The sequence below is a fragment of the Amblyomma americanum genome, chromosome 1 (assembly GCF_052857255.1).
Source record: "Amblyomma americanum isolate KBUSLIRL-KWMA chromosome 1, ASM5285725v1, whole genome shotgun sequence".
In the NCBI taxonomy this organism is placed as follows: Eukaryota; Metazoa; Arthropoda; class Arachnida; order Ixodida; family Ixodidae; genus Amblyomma; species Amblyomma americanum.
In genome coordinates this window covers 546,083,817-546,101,469 of record NC_135497.1, presented here as the reverse complement: position 1 = coordinate 546,101,469, position 17,653 = coordinate 546,083,817, and the positions used below count along the sequence as shown (strand labels likewise).

At 45.4% G+C, this 17,653-nt stretch overlaps 1 long non-coding RNA gene across 1 annotated transcript in view; it reads left to right on the top strand.

Annotated features, from left to right (window-relative positions):
- LOC144108020 (uncharacterized) overlaps positions 1–14,524 on the top strand; it is a 54,722-nt gene extending 40,198 nt beyond the window's left edge. The window contains exon 3 of the long non-coding RNA XR_013309461.1: positions 13,308–14,524. This is a non-coding gene — a long non-coding RNA (uncharacterized LOC144108020). The remainder of the gene's footprint in view (positions 1–13,307) is intronic.
- Positions 14,525–17,653: the final 3,129 nt, after the last annotated feature.

The window sequence follows — 17,653 nt, the reverse complement described above, 5'->3', positions numbered from 1 at the left end:
GACCTTAGCAGAGGAGGAGGGGGGGGGGGGGGGCAGAAAGTTAGGTGGGCGGATGAGATTAAGAAGTTTGCGGGGATACGGTGGCCGCAGCCGGCAAAGGACAGGGTTAATTGGAGAGTGAGTCATGGGAGTTGCATTTGACGTGCAGCGGGCGTATTCAGACTGATGATGATGATGATCCATGATCTGTCCACACCCCTGTCTTAAGACATCAGTTCTTATGCCCTCATGTGTTTGGTCTCCTCCTGCGGGCACCGAGTGCCGACACCTATAGACGAGACGCTCACGCGCCGCCGAAAAAATGCTGCCTTGTGTTTAGCCTTAAACTCTTCTTGCTGTACCGGCGCTTGTCAGGTTCACTGGGCGAAGGTGAATGAGTGAGTATGTGGACTTCCACTCCCAAGAGTAGAGCGGAAGCAGATCAAAGTTCGCACGTTGCTGTCGCACATCACCCAAACCTTGCGGTGCCGATCGAGCCTTGAACAGGGCACAGCTGCCGCGATGTCGCAAAGTTGTCGCATTCGATGTGCGCCGGTAAGGATTTTCTAACAAATCATATAATCGTATCGCGACAATGCCTCGGTGATTCATCCCAGGATATGCCGCGATATCGATAATATTTCGAAGGCAGCGAGCCACAGCAATTACGCTTATGAAAACATGATGAAATAGTTGTATGTCGGTTATTTACCGCCTCAGAGAGCACTGTAACCAGCTAATGATACATTACTCGAACATCGAATAATAATCGCAAAATAATAGCAGCTTTAATGAAAATATGCTTATAGATACTTTTCAAGCTACGTCCATAAATAATTTTCCGCCTGAGTTAGTTATATTGGGTTTTATGGAGCAAAAGCAACAAAAGGCAATGCACCACTCCGCCTCTGTGAATGGAACGTCCAGAGATACTTTTCTGCCTTCGGAACTGTTCCTCCGAAACCGAACGCAATTTATGCCATAATACAGTGAGGGCACTGCTTTTCAATGTTCTGATTCACTTTAAACCGCAATGAAGGACAGGGCAAATCATTGCTCGAGGGGAGAATGGGATACAAATTAATGAGATGAAATGGAAAGTTAATGTATTCAGCTTTTTTCACGTCAAAAACATGGACACGCGTTGGAGAAGAATTCAGTCACACATGCAGTTGCAGGTTGCTGTTCGTAGGAAGTTGCAGGCTGGTGTTCAAAGCACGTTTGTGATTTTATGAAGAATCTACCCACAATGCTGTTGCTGCTGCTGCCATAGCCACGTAGTCATGTTTTGTTCGTGTTATTTTTCTTAGAGTTTGCTTTCTGTTGTGTTCAAATTTTCTGTTAGCTATGTTTTTTTACTTTCCTCTCAAGTCAGCTACCCGTTCACACAGACGAAGGGCCGGTGCAATGCTCCGAGTGTCCTTCGAATACCACTTGCGCAAGTGCGCTGGCGTAACCATGATATCATTCAAAGCAAAAACAGAAACCGCCAAAGCGTCCTCGAGATGCCCCACATGCAAAAGTGCTGGAGCGCGCGTTGCTCGCAGCGAAGTGGAAACCGATGCTCTCGAGGCCATCAATCAAAAGCTAAAAAGCCTGTCTATTCTTGTCGAAAAAAAAATTGTGACATGTAAAAATCAGTAAAATTGATGTCGTGGAAGTTTGATGAGTTTGAACAAAAGATAATCCTACAGGACACTGACAAAAAGGCTCTAAGAAAGCAGGTGACCGAGCTAGAAGAAAAGAACCTAGTTCAAACTGCAGTACAAGGTGAGTTTCAGCAACAAGTAAACGACCTAGAATTTTGCAGTCGGCGGCTTTATCTGAAAGTACATGGTGTTCCTGTTGTCGCGGGCGAGAACATATTGTAGTCACTAAATCATGCTGCCGACACGATTCAAGTCCTTCTGCTCACTGACGACGACGTTTCATGAGCTCACCGACTGCCGGTGAGGCGAGATAAAGTTCCCTGAATAATTATCAGCTTTATCAAGCCACAGACAAAGGACTTGTGGCTGCAGAAAAACAATGCGCTAAAGGAGAGTGAACCGAAAGTTTTCATTCAGGAAAATCTAACTCATTACCACAGAGCACCTCTTCGAGCTGCGAAAGATAAGGCAAATGAAAAAGGATATGCTTTTGTCTGGTACATGAACGGAAAAGTTCTCGCTCGAAAGACCAGTGGGGCAGTTTCAATTCTTATTAGGAGTAAAAACAAACTCGATAACCTGTAACTGGCGCTCGGTTCGTTCTTCTTTTGTGTTTAAAGATAGCGTGATGAATGAGACTCGCTATTATTTGTCTAGTGATGTGAATCAAGCTGCGTCAAGGTTTTCGGCGACCTCTCACAAATATATTCATTTTACTACAGTGAAAAACATTGTATTTTATTTAGAATAATTTTTGGCAGTTTTTTGTGAATTTTTCCAGTAATGTTCACTGAGACGCGGAGCACATGTGAGTCTGATGTTTTCAGGTTTAACGGTTATACCACACATTAAGCAAATAGACAACATGTTCGCGGCGGTGGTGTTGCATTATTGCGCAGAGACGACACAGAAGGGCAATTGCTTGAAACATTCACTCTAATTATCCCAGATTATGAAATTCTCTCTTCACTCAAAGTGCTGTGCTTTCTTATTGTTTATCAGGGTCCTAACGGTAATATTGCATCTATTTTGCAGTTTTAAACATGCTTCTGGCTTCTGTTGTTCAGTGTCACCACTACAAAACTTTAATAATCTTTTGTAAAACAGCGCGAACAACGTCGGACAAGAACAAGAAGGACACGGGACCAGCGCTGACTCTCAACTAAGCTTTTATTAGCAATACCTGGTGCTTATAAAGGGAGATACATACACAGAGTACATCATGCATGATACGCTAAAAGAGATAAAACATGAGGCAGAGAAGCACGCGACGCTCAAAGGCCACCAAGAAAAGCTATCTCTTGGTCATTAAGAGTGACGGACGGTTTGCTGACACACTTTGGCTCTTGACTGATATAGAATGCTTCCATGATTTCTCGCGTGGTTTGATCACAGTGCGTGTACAACACCTTTGTGCTACGCCACATGGCTGTGCATTTTTTCTTTTTCATCATTTCACACTTTTTACAGTGGCTCACCAAATATTGAATTTCATTGTTGTTGTCAGGATTGTTTCTGTGCTCTTGCAACCTTTTATTTAAGCACCGTCCTGTCTGTCCAATGCAGCGGGCTCCGCAGGAGAGTGGAACCTGTTACACAACCCCTTTGCGACAAGCGACGATCTTGTCTCTGTGCGCGGTGCAACAACCTTTCGTTTTTTCCGACGGTTCCCTCTCCCTTTGGATCGCCGGACATAACTGTTTTAGTTTGATGGGAGCTGAAATAGCTACATTAACTTCATAACGACTTGCCACATTTTTCAGCCCATGGGTGATGCGATGTTGGTAAGGAAGATGTTGTATATGTGGTTTCGGTTCCGGTTTGGGGATCACCTGCCGCCAGAGGCACCAGTGTCGCTATGTGTATATATATGACTGTATGTGGCAACAACCCGGGATGGTTTTGGTTGCTAGCAGTTCGTGTACTTGGGCGGCACCCGCCGCTACAACATTGGCGACGAGGATGGGATCATTTCGGGGGGCGTGACTTTCGCCGCTTGCTTTCCGGCGCCATGAGCATTTCTGGACTCGCGCCGCCGCCCCCGTTCCTGCCTGTGCCTGGTCGACCTGCTGTTGCGTGGCCGCAATGGTTCCGCATCTTCGAGAACTACCTGCTTGCTTCGGGGGCCTCTGACTGCACGCCGGATCGTCGCAAAGCACTACTTCTTCACAGCCTCGGCGTAGAAGGTCAGCGCATATTTTACACATTACCACTTCCATCGTTGGACAACGTCAAGCTCGGTGAGCAAACTGCTACTGAGAAAACGTCGGAAGATAGCAAGGGCACAGGCGACACAAGGCCTGAAGTATCGTCGTACGATATCTCAGTCGCCGCTCTGCACGCTCATTTTTCGGCAACAAGCAATGTTGTTGCCGAACGGCATCGTGTCAGTAGGCGAGTTCAGCAAGCTGGTGAATCAGTGAATGAGTACATCACTGCATTGCGGGAGCTTTCTGCTACATGCTCTTTTCCTGTCGAAGAAGATTCGCTGCGTGACCAGTTCGTTGCTGGTATTTCGTCTCGGAGCTTGCGCGAGCGTCTTCTGCTTGAAGGATCGTCTCTCTCGTTCGCTAGAGCAGTACTACTGGCAAGGCAGTTTAAGCAGGCGTACAATGATCTGCAAGAATTTCCTTCTGTAGATGTTTGACGCATAAATACTCGTGGAAATACACCTACGCGTACACCAGAATCCGACGAGAGCTCGAAGCGGTCGCACAACCGCCAGTCTCATTGTTACCACTGCGGTTCATCCCAGCACAATGCAGCATCAGTTCGCTGTCCAGCCAAAAGCAAGCATTGTCACCATTGCGGTGTCATGGGTCACTTCCGCTTTGTTTGCCAGAAACGAGGCTCCGCTCCGGTGCGTGAGGTAGACAGCCAAGACTCTCCTAGCGAGGAAGTTTTGAGCATTCTGGCTGTGACGACGGCCGCTCGCTCCGCTGTTCACGTCACAGTTTCGATTGACCGTGCGGACATAACTTTCCTTGTAGATTCTGGGTCGTCAGTTTCCATTGTTGCACACGATCTTTTTAAGCAGTATTTTGAAGGCCAAGTACTTTTGGCCCCGACTGTTCGGTTACTGGACTATTCAAAACAGCCAATTCCGGTTCGTGGCTGTTTCTTCGCTGACGTTGCGTACAAAGCTAGCACAACAAGCCTTCTTTTCTACGTCGTAGAACAAGGCACCTCACTCTTGGGTATCGATGCCATCAAGGCCCTCGGTCTACAGATTGATGGGTCATCTCTGCAATGCCTTGAAACGACGCTAACTTCTAATTTTCGAAGGGAACAGCGCCCTGACCCGACGAAAGCCGTGCAGGATATTAACCTCCCAAAGGAATTAGTTGGCGAGTTTGGATCTCTTTTCGATCCAGGCCTTGGCCTCGCGAAAGGTTTTGTGCATCACGCCAAAACGCGATCCACGGTGCAGCCAGTGCAATCCAAACTTCGTTAAGAAGAAAGAGGGAGGTATTCGCCTCTGTGTAGACCTTCGACAAGCAAACAAAGCTGTCGTAACAGACAGCTTTCCCCTTCCTCACACAGAAGAGCTATTGCATAGTTCAGTGGGCGCTACAAATTTTGCTAAGCTAGACCTCGCATCAGCTTACCACCAGGTCATGCTTCACCCTGCGAGTCGCGATTTGACCGCATTTATAACTCACGAAGGCCTCTTTCGTTTTAAACGAGTGTGCTTCGGACTGGCTTCCGCGCCTTCTGCATTTCAGAGTATGATGTCCAAAGTCCTGCAAGGATGTAAGGGCGTGCTCTTCTATATAGATGACATTATAGTCTTCGGGCGGGGCCGGCAGGAGCACATAGATAACCTTGCAGCAGTACTTAAACGCATTAAAGAGGCAGGACTCAAACTGAACAGCAAATGTATCTTCGATACGCAGGAACTTTCATTTTTGGGTCACAGGATCACAGCAAGTGGTATTGTTACGCTGGAGGAAAAGGTTGCTTCCATCAAGGATACACCGGCACCCACCAATACAGCCAGCCTTCGATCGTTCCTGGGACTGGTCGAATACTACTCTAGGTTGGTTCCCAACTTTGCCGATATGGTTGAACCGATGCGCGTTCTGCTTCGAAAGGGGCAACGATTTGTTTGGTCTGGCGAGGTAGACTCCAGTTTTCGAAAGATCAAAGAGGCACTTGCGTCCAACGTAGTCCTGCGGATGTTCAATGCATCTCTTCCAGTTGTTGTTTCCACTGACGCTTCAGACTGTGGGCTTGGAGCGGTTCTCCAACAGATGGAGGGAGAGAAACTACACACTGTCGCCTTTGCTTGTCGAGCGCTTTCATCTGCAGAGAGGAGATATTCAGCAGGAGAACGCGAAGCGCTTGCGTGCGTTTGGGCGTGCGAGAATTGCCATGTTTACTTGTGGGGACGCCATTTCACGTTACTTACTGACCATCAAGCCTTGGTCGCATTGCTGTCTACTCAAGGGCCAGGAAGGCGTCTTTTGCGGATAGCACGGTGGGCGGAGCGCCTACTGCAGTACAACTATACAGTAAAGTACCGGAAGGGTTCGCAAAATCGAGTAGCAGATGCGTTCTCTCGCCTCCCTGCGTCACCTCCTCAGGAAGAAGACTTTACCAGATGAAACTGTATCAGTTGCCCTTATATCTTCTTGCATTACCAGGGAAGAGTTTGAACAGGCCCAGTCGGAAGACAGCACACTGCAACGAACCAAGGCCTGCATTGAATCGTCTTGTCCTGCGCAAAAATCTGCGCCGGGTGAGCTTCAACCTTTCCTCAAACTTCGCGATGAACTGTCAGTGGTGGACAATTTGATTTTGCGTGGCGAACGCCTTGTGGTTCCCGCATCACTTACAGCGCGGATAATTACCGCTGCTCATGAGGCTCACCCTGGAATTGTACGAACGAAAGCACGTCTGCGAGAAAAATTTTAGTGGCCAGCCATGGACCGGCAAGTCGAGCTAGCTATTCAAACGTGTAGTATATGCCAGGCAGCGGACAAGAGCACGAAGGTTATGGCTGCACCATTGAACCCGGTCCCCTTACCAAAGGAACCGTGGCTAAAGCTTGGCATGGACATTGTTGGCCCATTTGAGAGAGCACCACACGATTGTCGATATGCGATCACGCTGGTCGACTACTTTTCTAAGTGGCCCGAAGTATGCTTTTGCAACCAAGCCAAAACACGCACAGTAACAGGCTTCTTGGTGTCAGTGTTCGCACGTGAAGGTTACCCAGAGGAAATTGTTTGCGATACCGGGCCACAGTTTTCATCTCGAGAGTTCCAAGCTTTTCTGCAGGATCGCGGCATCCGCTTGCGGCATTCGTCCGTATACTACCCGCAAGCAAACGGACAGGCAGAATGGTTCAACAGAGTTTTTAAAAGCTTTGTTCAAGTGGCTACACTCGAGCAGCGTCCCTTACGCCAAACGGTAACAGAATACTTGGCCATTTACCGTTGTACGCCGCATTCCACAACTGCAGTTGCTCCAGCACTTCTCCTGCATGGACGTCTGCCAAGGACTCGGCTCGATGTCGTTAGGTATCCGTCAGCAATATTTGCAACCGACCCTACTTCAGAGCTCCACCGCCTACGCGAGCGGGTGAAGCAAAAGCAGCAATCCAGTAAACTATACAAAGACACTCGCAGGGCCGCAATGGAAACCAAAGTGAATGTTGGTGACCTTGTACAAGTACGCAAACAAACAACTGCTTTTAAAGGTGACCTGGCTTTTAGCCGCCCACGAAAAGTGATAAGAAAGCAGGGGCAATCGTCCTTCAAACTTGGTGATGGAAAAACGTGGAACGCTTCAAAGTTGTCAAGGATGCCACGAGCTTCTGCATCTATCTGTGGGTGGGGGGAAAGGAGTGATACAAATGACACCGCTAGGGAAAGCAGCTCACCGTCTACCTTGGAGAGACCCGTTTCAGAAGCGCCAACTGGAACTTCAGCTGTGGCTGCTGAGAAGCAGCCGCCTATGTCACCAGTGACCGGCTGTGAGCCGGAAGAGACTTCGCCTGCCGCCAGTGGTTTCTCAGAAGCATCGGGACCTCAGCGTAGAATACAGCCATCAAGGAATAGACGACCTCCAGACCGCTATGGGCACTAAGTACAGAAAGACACGTTTTGCAGTGAACATGAACCTGTCACAATCTGCACGAGTGTTGAGTTTGCTGACGTGAAATATGGACAAAAATAGAGTTGTATCTTGTTTTCCTCTTTTTGTTTTATATCTTTGTATTAAGTGCATAAGACAAGCACATTGTTCTTACTGTAAATATATTTCTGTAAAAGAGCACTAACGTACTACCACTACTAAATCACTAACCCATGTAGCTGTCTTTTTTATAAGGAAGGGAATATGTTGTATATGTGGTTTCGGTTCCGGTTTGGGGATCACCTGCCGCCAGAGGCACCAGTGTCGCTATGTGTATATATATGACTATGTGGCAATAAACCGGGATGGTTTTGGTTGCTAGCAGTTCGTGTGCTTGGGCTGCACCCGCCGCTACAACAGAAGAACAGCAACTTTTTTTCTTTTTGGTTTTCACGAGTCTTCTGGGTGCCCTGCTGTTTCACCCACTTGAGCAAACAAGAGCAGGCATCTGTTATCGTGCAACTTGGATACCCGGCAAGCCTAATCCTGGAGAGTTGAGACTGGAAACTGTCGTTGACAGCATGGTGACAGGATTTTGTCATAGAATTACGAAGGCAGGAACTGACAATGCCGTTTTTAACAATTTTTGAATGACTTCAATGAGAACTAAGGAGCGGATTGGTTGATCTAGGGTTGTATTTCCAGCAGACATGATCGAGACCGAACCGCAGGCGCAAATCCAATAACTGCAACTCAACATCGGATGGTGCATCAAAGGTGAAATCCAGCCCTGCTCCACATTTTCTAAATACCTTCAAAATGTCAGGCATGCGCGATGCTAAACGATCACGGTCGGTGAACACCAGGTAGTCATCCGTATACCTTACGGTCTTAAGGTGCCGTGCCGTTAGTTCCCTCTTCAGGTCCCTATCTACGTACATCAGAAAAATTTTGCTAAGGACCGGTGCGACTCTTGACCCGATACACACTCCTGCCTTCTGTGAATAAAGTTTGCCCTGCCAACCCACGACAGTCGAACACAGGTAAAACCAGAGTAGCTCTAGGAAACGTCGCCCCGGTCCTTAGCGAAAATTTTCTGATGTACTTAAATAGGGACCTCGAGAAAGAACTATCGGCACTGCACCTTAAGACCGTGAGGTATGTGGACGACTACGTAGTGTTCACCGACCATGATCGTTTAGCATCGCGCATGCGTGTTATCTTGAAGGTATTTAGAAAATGTGGAGCCGGGCTGGATTTCACCTTTGAGGCACCATCCGATGATGAGTTGCAGTTCTTGGATTTGCGCCTGCGGTTCGGTCTCGATCATGTCTGCTGGAAATACAACCCCCAGATCAACCAATCCGCTCCTTAGTTCCCATTCAAGTCAATCAAAAATTGTTAAAAACGGCATTGCCAGTTCCTGCCTTCGTAATTCTATGACAAAATCCTGTCAACATGCACTCAGCGACAGTTTCCAGTCACAGCTTTCCGGGATTAGGCTTGCCGGGTACCCAAGTTTCACGATAACAGAGGCCTGCTCTCGTTTGCTCAAGTGGGTCAAACAGCAGGACACCCAGAAGACTCGTGGCAACCAGAACAAAAAAAAAGAAGAAAAAGTTGCTGTTCTTCCTTACCAACATCTCATCACCCATGGGCTGAAAAATGTGGCAAGTCGTTATTAAATTAATGTAGCTATATCAGCTCCATCAAACTAAAGCAGTTATGTCCGGCGATCCAAAGGGAGACGGAACCGTCGGAAAAAAACGAACGGTTGTGGCACCGCGCACAGAGACAATAACGTCGCTTGTCGCAAAGGGGTTGTGTAAGAGGTTCCACTCTCCTGCGGAGCCCGCTGCATTGGACAGACAGGACGGTGCTTAAATAAAAGGTTGCAAGTGCACAGAAACAATCTTGACAACAACAATGAACTTTCATATTTGGTGAGCCACTGTAAAAAGTGTGAAATAATGAAAAAGAAGAAGAAAAATGCACAGCCATGTGGCGTAGCACAAAGGTGCTGTGCACGCACTGTGATCAAACCACGCGAGAAATCATGGAAGCATTCTATATCAGTCAAGAACCAAAGTGTGTCAGCAAACCTTCAGTCAATCTTCATGACAAAGAGATAGCTTTTCTTGGTGGCCTTTGAGCGTCGCGTGCTTCTCTGCCTCATGTTTTATCTCTTTTAGCGTATCATGTGATGTACTCTGTGTATGTATCTCCCTTTATAAGCTCCAGGTGTTGCTAATAAAGCCTTAGTTGAGAGTCAGCGCTGGTCCCGTGTCCTTGTTCTTGTCCGACGTTGTTTGCGCTGTTTTTCAAAAGATGATTATATACCAACTCGACCAACTTAACGTTCTGCTTAAAAGTTTAATAGCCTGTGTCGACTTTAATGTTGACAAAAATACTCGCAGCCCATATGCTAGGGATTCTATTAATACCATTATGTCGAACTGTTTTGTTGGCTTGAATAATATACCAACAAGAGTAACAAGGAAAAGCCATTCTATTCTCGCTTTGATTATCACTAACACTATACAACCGAATGATATATCAGGCGCTTTATCTTCTTGTAGAAGTGATCATCTTCCGGTGTTTGCTTGCATTGAGAAGGCCGGACCATAAGGGAGTAACTCTGCATCAACCACCAAGCAATTACAGAGACATCATTGAAATATTTTGGTGACCAGATCGTCAAAGTAGATTGGAGGAAGATAGCCCAACTCGATTATGCAAATTTCGCCTATATATGTTTATTGATACCTATAAACAATTATATCATAACTGTTTTCCTCACGTGGCATGAACGAAAAGTCGTAAAATCGGCAAGCTTTGGGTAACTCCAGAGCTGCGCAGTGCAATAGAAACCAAAGACAATCGTACGACCACTCAAAACAATTGCATATTTTGCGATTAGTTAAAGAAGATTGAAGATTTCTGTGTGCCGGAATTGTCAATGACATCATGATTTAACGACCCGTGGTTTACATGACACGTGAAGTGCTTAAATAAAAAGAAAAGAGCGTACAAGAAAGTATCACGAAATAACACTCCATATGAAAGGCAGAACTGCAAAAACATATCTGGGTTGGTCGAAAAAAACAATTCTTGACGCAAAACGAACCGGTACTTGAATTTCGCGCTTCTTAACGTATTAAAAACGGATCCTAAAAAGTTCTGGAACGTTGTAAATCTAAAAAATAATCACTCGATGCCAACACTTTTGAGGAAAGACGGTAGTGCGTTACCAACAGCCAACTGTGGTAAGGAGTTGAACAATAACTTTGATACGGTATTTACAATGAACTGTCTCTTAATAATTCACTTAAGCTTTCACAACTTTCTATTGCCTGTCTTTTTGCACCCCTTTTATTTACAGCACGCGATGTATCTCGTGTAACAGAACGAATGCCGCTTAAAGCACATCCACGTCCCGATGGCATCAGCACAAAAATTTTAAAGCTAACCAGTCACCATTCGGTTCCCTTATATTATTTAATATTTCAGCATTCCATCGACACAGGATGCGTGCTGGTTGAATGGAAGGCTGCGTTTATAATACCGGTATTCAAATCCGGGGAGAGTTTACATCCAAGCAATTATAGACCCATCTTACTAACGTCAGTTAGATGCAAGGGACTAGAACGTATAATATACACCCATATTATAACATACCTAAATGAAAATAATCTCCTCTTGATTAAACAGCACGGATTTCGAAAAAGTATTTCCAGCCAAACTCAACTGTTCGAATTAACCGACCTTCATCATTTAATGCACTTATCGCTCTACGTTGATGCTGTCTGTGTTGATTTTTCAAAAGCATTTTACCGCGTCCCATACAACCGTCTAATGTAAATGTTTTCAAATCAGGCTGATATGAAGATAAGGATGGACCCTCGCTGTGTCAACATTGTATCAGCGACATGCTTTGCAGGCAGTGCCGTAAAAGTAATTTACACTTCTAAGCGCCACCAGTAGATGGCGCGACGGCATCGTGGTAATGGAGAACGAAGCGGGGATGGAGGTGCCACGGAAACGCGCGCATACGAAAGAGCGTTCACAAAAGTCGTGAACACAATAAAGTGCGCAGACATACAGAACATTTTGAAAAACATTATAGTGCACACGGATCCGCTTTATTTAAATCTTTCATGAGTGCTACGGTGAAAACATCTTCAGACCTTCATAATAAAACCACACTTTTAGAGCACATATCTTCAACCTTCTTAGCCAGTTCGCGCCTTGATTTCTTTTTGCATTCTTTATGGCATGTCGTGAGACTGTACGGTAATTTGCAGTGACGGCAAGGTGACTGCCTTCAACTGTGGTCACACAGGGTTCAGATTCTGAATTGAACAAATACCTAATCTTGCCTTAAAACTCCGCACGAGGAACGCCGTAAACAGTCACGCTATGGCGATTAATTCACCGAGATAACGCCACCGGAAAAAATTCCAGACAAGCTCACTATATACAACCACTGCATACGAATCAATCACGTTATTCCCTATCCACAGCTCCAGGCTCCAAAGTGCTTTCAGTTTTAGTACTTAGAGGAACTGTGCAGACTCAGTTCACCTCAGAGTGCACGATTTATTCTATGGGGCACTACACAAATGATGTCTTTAAACTTTTCGCATCGGCAAGTCCAATGCGCGAAGGGTAATTGTTTGCACTGGCAACGCTGATCACCGGTCAATGGCTGAAAAACCGCCTCGTGGCGCCACCGTTCCTCAAAGGTGCGAATACTTCTCTCAGTCACTAAGGTTCGCCGCAAGTCATGCCTTTGATGGGGGCGTTGTAGCCTTAACTTGTAGCAATAGCATGACCGCGCAAGTTAAAGTGGTCAAAAGCCGCCAACATATGGCGTGGATACCAACGGATACAACAGAGAGACGGAAATTTGTGTTACAGCAGTGAGCATTCAGAGAATTAGTCGTTTGCTGTGTTTGCTTTACTTTCACCGTAAGTAAAGGAATGGTGAAATTTGTGTGTAATGTTCTGACACTGAGCAGTTGGGTGCTGAGTAACACTGACTTTCTAGAATGGTATCGGTACGGTCATCTTGATTCCTGGATTAACATCTGTAAGCATGTCTGAGAGAAAGAGAGAAAGAATAAACATATCATTCTTACTTGGCTTAACTTAGCAGAGGCTGCTTCAAAGAATGCAGCACCTGCAGTCGTCCAGTTCAGTGCTGCTAGCCTTCAGATTTTTTTGTTTAAGTATAGAGGTCCTTAACATTTTGAATGAAATAAAGACTCTTGTTGTCAATACTTAATTGAATGAAGTTAAAATCAGTTGCTACAAATCCTCTTCGAAGTATACACTTTCACATGCGCGGAATATTTTGGAGAGCTTGAAATTTGTGCACAGAAACATAAATGGCCGAGGGAGAGGGTCAATTTGTAGTTCTTTGCAGTGTTTCTTACGGCTGCATTCTTTTTATTTATTTATTCAGCATACCCATAAAGGCCATCTTTTGAGAGTATTACATAGGGGGTGGGGGGTCAGTGTGAAAAACGTACAAGGAACATCATTAACAAGCAAAGGAACAATAAACAATGTTGTTTTCCATCTGTATTTATTCAGTGCAGGCTACGTCAGCCAGCTCCTCAGCATTGTTGCCGAGATAATGGAAAGTGGCAGCTCTGGCAGTGCACAGGCGATCACGCTGACATCAACTCCACCATCCCTCTCAAGCAGCTTTCAGCTATGAACAAGGCAAAACTTGTGCAAGCCCTCGTGTAGGGTTTGCATCCTATTAAGATGGCTCTAGTGGCATGGTCAGGGCAAGTCGTCACAGTCAGCACTGATGGTGGGCTTCTGTTTGGTGGAGCAAACTGAAGATGTTGACCGTGTAAGGAAGGGTGTCTTCACAAGTGTCTTGGTGGCTGTGCATATTTGTGTGCTTTCGGTGCTAGTTGCTATGTGTTGTTGTGGATGTGGCGAAGCTGCTTGTTAGCTCTGAGGTGCGCTGTAATAAAAAAAACTGGGGTTAATTTTGATTAATAGTGGCTCTTTAACATGTATTAACATTATACAGGACAAGTGTATCGAACCAGTTACGCAGATCAAAAGGACAATTCCATGGCAAGCTAAGCTACCACACAGTGGGTGCCTGCGTGTTGGGCAATGTCATCATATAGTAGAGCATGATAAGTGCAGCCGCTTCAGTATGCAGCATGCCGTGCCTTGGTTCAACCACCGAAGGTAAACATTGTGCATTGGTTGCCGCAGGCTTTTCACCAAGCAGCACAGGGCCTGCTGTCTGCAGCATGCCTGCAGCATGTCTTCTTTATGTGTCACAACGGTTAAAATTAATGGTATCATTCGCATGTTGGCTGAAGAGTAGAGTCACGGCGGCGGTGCCGTTTATTGGGAAGAGGGATGCAGATGGTATTTGACTAATCGACGTGGAAATGAGCCTAGCCAAGCACACCGCATAATGTATGCACGATCCTGTTGCGGTGAGCGTCATTTTCGCAGTAGATATACTGTGTACGTTTTGTACATGAACTACGCACAAGGCATGTGGCACTGTTACGATTTCTCCTTGTAAGCTGCCTGAGGAAATGCTGCTGCTAGGTATTGGGGGAATGCTTCGGAATCGAAGTACTGCGATACGCATAGTGGCATCGGCTGTGGACAGTTGTGAACTGAATCTTTTTAAACACCGTTAAACCAACATTTCAACAGAACTGCCTATATGGTTGGGTTTGACAACCTGATGTAAACTGCGACCGATCTACAACCAAAACATTGTAATTAAAAAATCCCCCACCATTTGGAGCCAGCGCGGCTCCTTCACGGGTGATAGGAGCGGCGGGCTTGCGTCTTTAAGTGTACTTAGTTTTTCGTTTTTGGTTAAAACACGATTTTATCTGATTTTTGCACTCTGAACATGTTGCTGAAAATGGAATAAAACTTGATTTTGCCCTCATGTCTGCAACAACTGTGCCCGATGAACTACTCTGCCCCAGTTGGCACGCGGGCGATGGACGGCCGACAGACAGAGTATCTAGACTGCAGGTCGCGTGACCCCATCTTTCACGAAAATCTCCACAGAATGCTACTGCACCCTGAAATGAAACGTCTCAGACAAAGACGAAAGGCAGGTGACGTTATGGAAATTGGGAGCCCTACTGAACCCATTGCAGAAGCGGCTGCTGAGTCAGTCGTTTGATGACTACCCACCTTTCTTGATTTCCGTGACTGACGTGTAGACGCGCTTCGCGATGAGTTTATCCAGTACTTGATTGAAGCAAGCTTTCCTAATACAGGTGTTGAAGTCATGCACTATTGGCACGACGCCACCTAGCGCTACTCGGGCTAGCTAATGCCGCGTTGACATTTCTGTGCCTAGCTAATTGCAGCTGCGATGTTAAGAGAACATTCTCTCAGCTGAGATACCTGCCAAGACTGGAAGGTCCCGTATGAAAAGCGAAATGCTGCGCATGCAAACCACTGTGTATGTTGAAAGGACCTTTAAAAAGTCAATGATCGGCTTGTGTGAATAGAATGTTTCATGTCTCAAAACTGATCCAAGCTTTTTACTGCCAGTAATTATTAACTACCAAAGGTATGCCGAATTCTGGAATATTTTCTTGAGAACTCTGATTTTTCTCCTCTTACTAACCTAAAACGTATTCCTAATTGTTGTCCTCTAATACAAAGATCGAATATATTATTACAGCTTGTTAAATTAACCCAAAAAACACGAATTTCAAAATTTTGCACGAAAAACCCGATCTTCCACCTAATATCAAGTTGACAAGTTTTAATCCCCATTTTTACTCCCGAATTTGAAAAAGTATAAAATCTGAAAACGAAGAACCGTAAGTATACTCTATCTCAGAACTTCATTGCAGCACTAGCAAAAATTCAATGAGTGCACTGGTGACGTTTCCACGCCGCAGAGTGTATTGCCAGTAAAAAAATAAGGATATGGGTATATGGCCTAGCATGCTTCAAAGTGCGCGGGCGCTAAAGGCTATTTTATATCGAGCCTTAACGTACGCTCGCGTTATGTACGCAAGTTCCCGAGTTTGGTGGGGGCGACTGCTGGGCACGTTAAAACATGGTTCCCAAATGGCGGCGACCTTCGAAGCCGGACTCCCCGCCTCGGACTCAATTCGGCGTTGTTACTGGCGTTTTCAGCACGTTCACTGGCCGTAAATGGGCCACTCGACTTTCGTTTCGTCTCATCTCGCCTATAACAAAAGATATGAGGGATAAATTTGAGTTATTTTTTATTTAGAGTTACGATTCTGCGACTTATATCCGTAAGAGGAGCGTCGGTTTGTTGAAAAAAAGAATGGTTTTTGTTGTAAAAACAAAATAGCAGCACTAGGCTAAGCTTGTCATTGCGTCTTTGCTTGCATGCGATGAACTAAAATACGCATGTGTCTAATCGCGTAACATCTTGCAAAATTCTTGCGTTTAGCACAAATAAGTGTGCACAAGTAAGTGCCCACGCCGCCCTCTTTGCAGCGGCGGAACAGCTTTCTTGGGCGAAAAAAAGACCAACCCCTCATAGCGGGCCCAGAGCATAAGTAAACACTTTGGCGTTCTCACCCCAAAACATAAACATTGGTTTTTTAATTCAATGAAATTGTAGAGGACTTATGCAGAATTACAGTGACATAACACATATTTTAGGGTCAATGTTGCCCACAGCTTTATGTCTTCAGGAGACCAATCTTGGTCCACAACATGTGCATATCCTGAAACATTATAAAAATTTTAGATGCTATCGCGAGCAGGCAAATCGACACTCGGGAGGCGTCGCGATTGTCGTTCAAAGCGGCATCCCTGCTCAAGAAATAAAGCTCAATACAAAACTTGAGGCAGTTGCTGTCAGCATCGTCAGCTATAAAACACTAACAATCCTTTCCGTATACATTCCTAAACATTTTACATTAACAGTCCATGATCTACAAGAACTGATAGATGAACTTCCAGAGCCATATCTGGTAGTTGGGGATTTTAACGCTCACTTCTCTTTTTGGTGAAGCGAGCGCTGCAACTCTAGGGGGCAACCAATTGAAGGTTTTATTCTCCCAGATAATATGTCTTTTAAACACGGAAAAGGCCACATACTGCTCTCTAGCCTTGAGCAATATGAGCTGTTTAGATTTGTCTTTTAGTTCACCATCTGTTTTTAATGATTTTATATGGGATGCCGTTGAAATGTCATGTGGCAGTGATCACCTTCCTGTATTAATAAGTTTGACATCTCAAACAGAAATCATCCTAACGAAACCGCGACGTCGGAAGCTGCATTTAGCAGACTGGTAAATTTTTAGAGCACAAGCCAATTTAGAAAATATAGTTTTAGAAAACCACAGTCTCGATGAGACAAACGAAATGTCCACGAATTGTACCATTACTGCCGCACACTTAGCTATTCCTCAGTCTTCAGGAGTGCTGCGGCAAAAACACACAGTGTGGTGGACAAAAGAATGCAAGGCAGCAAAAAAAAGCAAGAAAATAGAGCTTGGGGCAAATTTCGCAGGTACCCTACACATGATAACCTCGTATGTTTTAAAAAGGCAAGAGCAAAAGCTCGGTACGTCCGTCGCAGTGCCGAGAAAGCTTCATGGCAGAGTTATATTTCATCTATAAGCTGCCAAATAACATCAAAGAAAATGTGATAACAGGTTCGGAAATTAAATGGCAACTTCTCATCGTTCACGATTCCTCTTTTGACAACACCTGGCATACAAACAAGCATAGCGAAACAGGTAGACATTTTGGGGCAGCACTTCGCTGCAGTGTCTAGTTCATCTCACTATACGCAGTCATTCCTGAAATACAAAAGTATTGCCGAAAAACAGACTTCCAACAAGTGGAGGTGCAAACCAACAATACAACAATTTAATCACTCTCCAAGAAATCAATACTGTACTGTCTGCCGGCAAAAAAACTGCTCCAGG